The following is a 6,301-nucleotide window of genomic DNA, read 5'->3' on the forward strand; positions in this document are numbered from 1 at the left end:
AGGATGGAGGCTGCTCAGTGAAGACATCAGACACAGGACACTGCAATACGGCTGTCTCTTCCACTGAGTGACAGATTATCTCTGGTAGCATTTTCAAGACTATGGGTTGACTGCTGACACACTGCTGCTGGTTCATCACCAGACAGGCGAACAACCCATTGAGCCCATCCATTGTGATGTTAGATACACGAAGAGCTGACGTGTTTCCCACCTTTTGGAAAGTTCCTTTTACACTGTTCACCATCCGTGTCCTTCTGTCCTCAAACACTCTTGTCCATATCTCTTGCTCCTTTCTCATATCTGTCTGGATCCACGGGACCGTCAGATTTTCAGATGCTCCCTCACGTGGTAGCGCCACTGTTCCTTCAGAACTCACACCAACAGAAATGATCTCATTAATGGCACTACACACAATAATGGTGGTGTTTCTCTCATGTGTCACTTCGCCCTCAGTCCAACACTCCTCTTGGTAAAGGCCGGAGTCTGAGTGGGTCAGGTTGTCAATATCGTAAGAGAAATCGTTGCCTGTGCTGAAAACTGACAGCCGTCGTTTCAAGTCTTCAGGTACTGTGGACGAGGGGCCCGAGTTATTCCACAGGATGACCTTATCTTCACCGACAAATTTGGAGAGCAAGCAGTAGTGGTCCACGTCTGGTGATGTTAAGGTAAAAGAGCCCCTTGTCGCTCTCACGAGCAGATGTTCTTCTGCTTGAACGTTGTAGATGAGAAACAGCAGGAAGAAGAGCAGCAGCCATTCTGTTCTGAGGCCTCCTCCACCGACTCTGCTCACCTCGCTCTGAGTACTGTAGCAGCCACTTCTCATCTGAGGGTGGAGGAGGAACACGAATCTGAAGCATGACACTCTTCATCATGTGGTCTACCACAGTTTACAAGTTTCAGATCAAAGGGTAAGATACTTATTTTGAAGTAGCTTTAGACACACAAGATGCATCTATCCATTATCTTTATTGACAGCTGACTTTGGGTGAAGGTGGGGTGCATGCTGGACCCAAAACACACAGACAAGCATTAATATCCCATTTAGAATCACCATTAACATTGGACGCATGTCCTTGGACTGTGTGAGAAAACCCACACAGGTACAGGGAGAACATGCAAACTCCACTCAGAAAGGCCTGCAGCAGGTTCAAATCTAGAACCTTCTGGCAGTGAGGCGACGGTACTGACCACTGCATCGTCGTGCAGATCTGAAACATTTCTAAATCTAATTTCTTGTTGGGTAAAAGAATGTGTGAGACAAGCAGGCGACAGATTGTTGCAAAATTACTCTCAAACTATGTGGTTGTAAATAAAAAAAAACGTAATCGTTAAGATGTGTAAAAAGCATCATGGAGTAATCGTGAGTAATGAAATCCAAAATGTATTTTTAAATGTTTACCATACCAGACAAAGCCATAAAGTCCATCTACAAAGTATAAAAAAAGACAACAACATTTTACAATCAGTTATTTCAGAACAACTTTAAAATATATAAACGCAAATATAAATTATTTACAAAAATCAATACAATCAAAGATAAATATGTCTTAAACACAAGAACAAAATACCTTTTCCAGATGTTGTATATCATGATTCATATCTGAAATAACAATCAACACTGTTAAAACTGGGCACCAAGTTTTATCATATTAGCTCATTTATCATATACATTATATCGTATGCAGAATGGATCAAAGACTGATGTAGACCAAAGTGTAACAACATTTCATTAAAAACTTTCGATACTGATAAATAAAATAATAATATTCAGTATGCATCAAAGGCAACACAAATTACACTACATATAATTGAAAAAAATCCCATTATAAAATTTTGAATTAAAAATATCAGTACAATAAGACAAGATAATGAATATACATTTTTTTTTTATTTGCTAGTTTATTTACCTTTATTAATTATCAGCCTTTTGATGTCAATAATAATAATAATAAATATAGCTGCAAGCAGCAATGATCAGGGTCCAAGCAAATTGCAAGCATTACACAATGTCACAATGCAAAGGATGTCCTGAAAAAAATTCAGTTCTGTAGGCCGTAGCGGTGATTTATTGTAATGTTTGAAGTGTGGAATGTGTAATGGTTGGAGATTTGGAATTGGAAATGTGATCAGACCACAGGACAGTTTTCCACTTCACCTCAGTCCATCTTCAATGATCTCGGTCCAGAGAAGGCGGCGGTGTTTCTGGATCATGTTTCTATCTGGTTTCTTCTTTGGAGAGTTTTAACATCATTTGTGGACGCAGCGATGAACTGTGTTCACAGACGATGGTTTTCACAAGTGTTCCTGAGCCCATGCAGTGATTTCCACTCCAGAATAGTGTGTTTTTAATGCAGTGCTGCCTGAGGGCCCGAAGATCACCACCATCCAATATTATCCAATATACACTTAACAAGTATCTTAAAGAACTAACAGGGCCATCAGATCTGACGGTTGCTGTCCATTTTCACGGGAAGTTTAAACTTGCATAAACTTCACGATAGAAAAAACACTGCAGGTTGCATCATGTTCAGTGTTGTTGTCTTCTCCTGAAGTTTGTGTCATGTGCTGATGTGTGGGTTTCACACCATGTGTTTACTTTGAAACATGTTTTTGTTAACACCTGTGATTGGATGATCCCACCGAGACGAGAGCTTTGCAGCTTTCTGGCATCAACACAAGAAGGTGTGAATCCTTGATGGGAGCGGTTCATTAGAGCAGCATTGACTGTACGTATGTGGGTGTTTTGTTACGTGCCTGGTACGCATTCAGTCTCTTGGGCTTTGGATGGTCACACAGTTAGCATGTATCTGTGCATGTGTGTGAAAGAAAGAGCAAGGGAAGGAAGGACATATTGGGATGATCTTGTTATTATGACACACACACAGTGCAGTGCAGTACAGTAAAGTTTAGTTTGGTTCATTTTTGCACAATAAAAAAAAAACACAAATAAGGCAGAAAACCCAGTGGGCTGAGTGAAGCTTTTAAACAGAGTAATCTATAAATGTAATATTAGAGAAAAAAAAAAAGTACATACAGAAACTCATGTGACCAAATAACAACATATGAAAGTATGCAATAATAACAGCAACAATAATATGAAATGAAAGCAACTTAACTACGAGGGTGAATCAGAACGTTCAGAAACTGCACCTGTTGTGATTTAATATCTTGTTCGCACGTTTTCATTAGTTTGTGCGCACGAAATAAGTTAATATAAGAGGACAGCACAACAGACTTTCTCCTCTCAGTATGAAGTTCACTGCAGCTTCAACAGTTGACCAACTATAAAGTTGATAACATCCTTAAAGTTACCATGTTGTCAACAATATATTCCACAAGCTCTCAATATCATCGTTGTTGTCTTTTACTAACAGTAATCCTCTGCTTCCCTTTTATTACAGCTGTCCTTAGTTAACCGATGTCAGCGTAGCCACCACAGCCAGTCTGACTAATTCATGACATATTTAGATACCAAGAAGGCTAATACAGTTACAAACTACTGCTGCAGCAGCAGAGTCCTCTTGTGGTCTGCTGCTCATTTAATACCAGTACATACAGTACAATGTGCCCAAATTAAATATTAGAGCTGGACTTAAAGGAGTTGTTGCCTAGCCACCAATGTCACACTAATTGATGACAGATATGGATATAATCGGTATAAAACAGCATGTGCAGCTGGATTGTAAAATACTATCGGTTAGTTTTCCTCAGTGAATACATACACCAGACCATCTGAAGATAGATAATAGTGAGAAAACACCCTGACGTCTTTGTCAATAATATCAACCTCGTATACTTTAATATTAGTGTGTTTCTGGCCATGTATAGATGTGCATTTGTGTGCTTGTGGACAAAAAAACTTAGATTAATCACAACTACATTATTTTCATTGAAGCTGAAAACATGTTTGTCATGTGACCGACAAAGAAGTACACAGCGGCTGTATTAGGATGGAAGTAATCTCCTGAGGCCTGTACTACGAAGCATTATTTGTAGTTATTGAGATAACTTCAGGTTAAACTCTGTGTTTTCAGTACTTTAAAGTTGGTTAACTTCTTACCGGGATACATCGCCATAGTAACTCATGCTGCAGAGCTAACTTTCTCCGGAGCAGGTTATGTTCAAGATTTTTGATCAAAAGTACTGCCTAGTGACCAATACATTTTCTCTGAAAAATGTCATCACCAATTGGAAAAGATCTCATGGAGTGAGACAGCCCTCTGTGGAGGGAGACGGTCCTCTGTGGAGTGATATGCTCCTCTGTGGAGTGATATGCTCCTCTGTGGAGTGACAGGGTCCTCTGTGGAGTGAGACGGTCCTCTGTGGGTGAGACGGTCCTCTGTGGAGTGATATGCTCCTCTGTGGAGTGACAGGGTCCTCTGTGGAGTGAGACGGTCCTCTGTGGGTGAGACGGTCCTCTGTAGAGTGACATGGTCCTCTGTGGAGTGAAAGGGTCCTCTGTGGAGGAGTGAGATGGTGCTCTGTTCAGTGAGACGGTCCTATGTGGAGGAGTGAGACAGTCCTCTGCGTTGTGAGACGGTCCTTCGTGGAGTGAGACAGTCCTCTGCGGAGTGAGACGGTCCTCTGTGGAGTGACATGGTAGTGTGGAGTGACTTGGTCCTCTATGGAGTGACACGGTCCTCTGTGGAGATAGATGGTCCTATGTGGAGCAGTGAGACGGTCCTTCATGGAGTGAGACAGTCCTCTGCGGAGTGAGACGGTCCTCTGTGAAGTGAGACAGTCCTCTGTGGAGTGACTGGGTCCTCTGTGTAGTGAGACGATTCTCTGAGAAGTGACGTGGTCATATGTGGAGTGAGACGGTCCTCTGTGGAGGAGTGAAATGTTCCTCTGTGTAGTGAGACAGTGCTATGTAGAGGAGTGAGATGTTCCTTTGTGGAGTGACACGGTCATCTCTGGAGTGACATGGTCCTCAATGGAGTGAGACGGTCCGCTGAGGAGTGACATGGTCCTGTGTGGAGTAGGACGGTCCTCTGTGTAGTGAGACCGTCATCTGTGGACGTACACGGTCCTCTGAGGAGGAGTGAGATGTACTTCTGTATAGTGAGATGGTCCTATGTGGAGGAGTGAGACAGTCTTTCGTGGAGTGAGACAGTCCTATGCAGAGTGAGATGGTCCTCTGTGGAGTGACATGATACTCTGTGGAGTGACAGGGTCCTCTGTGTAGTGAGAAGGTCCTCTGTGGAGTGAGACGGTTCCTAGGAGTGACATGATACTCTGTGGAGTGACAGGGTCCTCTGTGTAGTGAGAAAGTCCTCTGTGGAGTGAGACGGTCCTGTGTGGAGTGAGACAGTTCCTAGGAGTGAGACGGCCCTTTGTGGAGTGACACGGTCATCTCTGGAGTGACATGGTCCTCAATGGAGTGAGACGGTCCGCTGAGGAGTGACATGGTCCTGTGTGGAGTGAGACGGTCCTCTGTGTAGTGAGACAGTCATCTGCGGACGTACACGGTCCTCTGAGGAGGAGTGAGATGTACTTCTGTATAGTGAGATGGTCCTATGTGGAGTGACACAGTCCTCTGAGACCGTCTCTCTTGCATATTTCTTGCAGACTGGCAAAGATGGAGTTGACCATCCAGTCCGGTTTTTTTTCAGGGAAGTTCTACTCTTATTGACTGAAGTACTCCATTGTGGGAAAAATGCCCAGGCTTTGATTTGGGCTTTAAAGCACTTTGAGGTTTATGCGGAGGTCTGTGTCAAACCGCTGACACTTTGTCCAGAGCTTTACCTCAGTGAAGAACTGTGATTTGTGTATTCAGCTTTTTAGTTTTCTTGGTTCATCCTCTTTGCTTCTTTCAGGTACTAAAGTTGTTGAGTTATCTTTGGTCTATTTTCAGTTAAATATGGGCTAACATGAATTGTAGATCATGACTGTTTTTAATTTACATTCCACGCAGCGTCCCAACTTTTTTGGGAAAAGGGTTGTGTGAATAGGCAGTATGGTGGTGCAGTGGTTAGCACTGTCTGACCATGACTGGATATGAAAGTGGACGAAGCTTCCAGCTTTGAAAAATGGTTCCGATCCAGAAGTGTCTTCAGCTGCAATACCAGCGAGTGCCACTAGAGGTCGGCTCCAAAAAGCCTCCGGCTCCATAGACTCCCATTCATCTTCTCTCATCAAATCCAAAGTGAATAAAATGTGTCCATCAGTTATCTCGGTGTTGTTAGCTAAAGTCACTCCTTCTTATTAGTTTTCTGGAGGTCCATCTGAAAATAATCCCTCATTCATTAGAAAAGAAGATTCAAGAAGACCTGTTTTTGGGGGCGTGTCTGTTTGATTGACA

This window comes from Embiotoca jacksoni, unplaced genomic scaffold, assembly GCF_022577435.1.
Source record: "Embiotoca jacksoni isolate LCO1_2020_lvr unplaced genomic scaffold, fEmbJac1.0.p SCAF_72, whole genome shotgun sequence".
Classification (NCBI taxonomy): Eukaryota; Metazoa; Chordata; class Actinopteri; family Embiotocidae; genus Embiotoca; species Embiotoca jacksoni.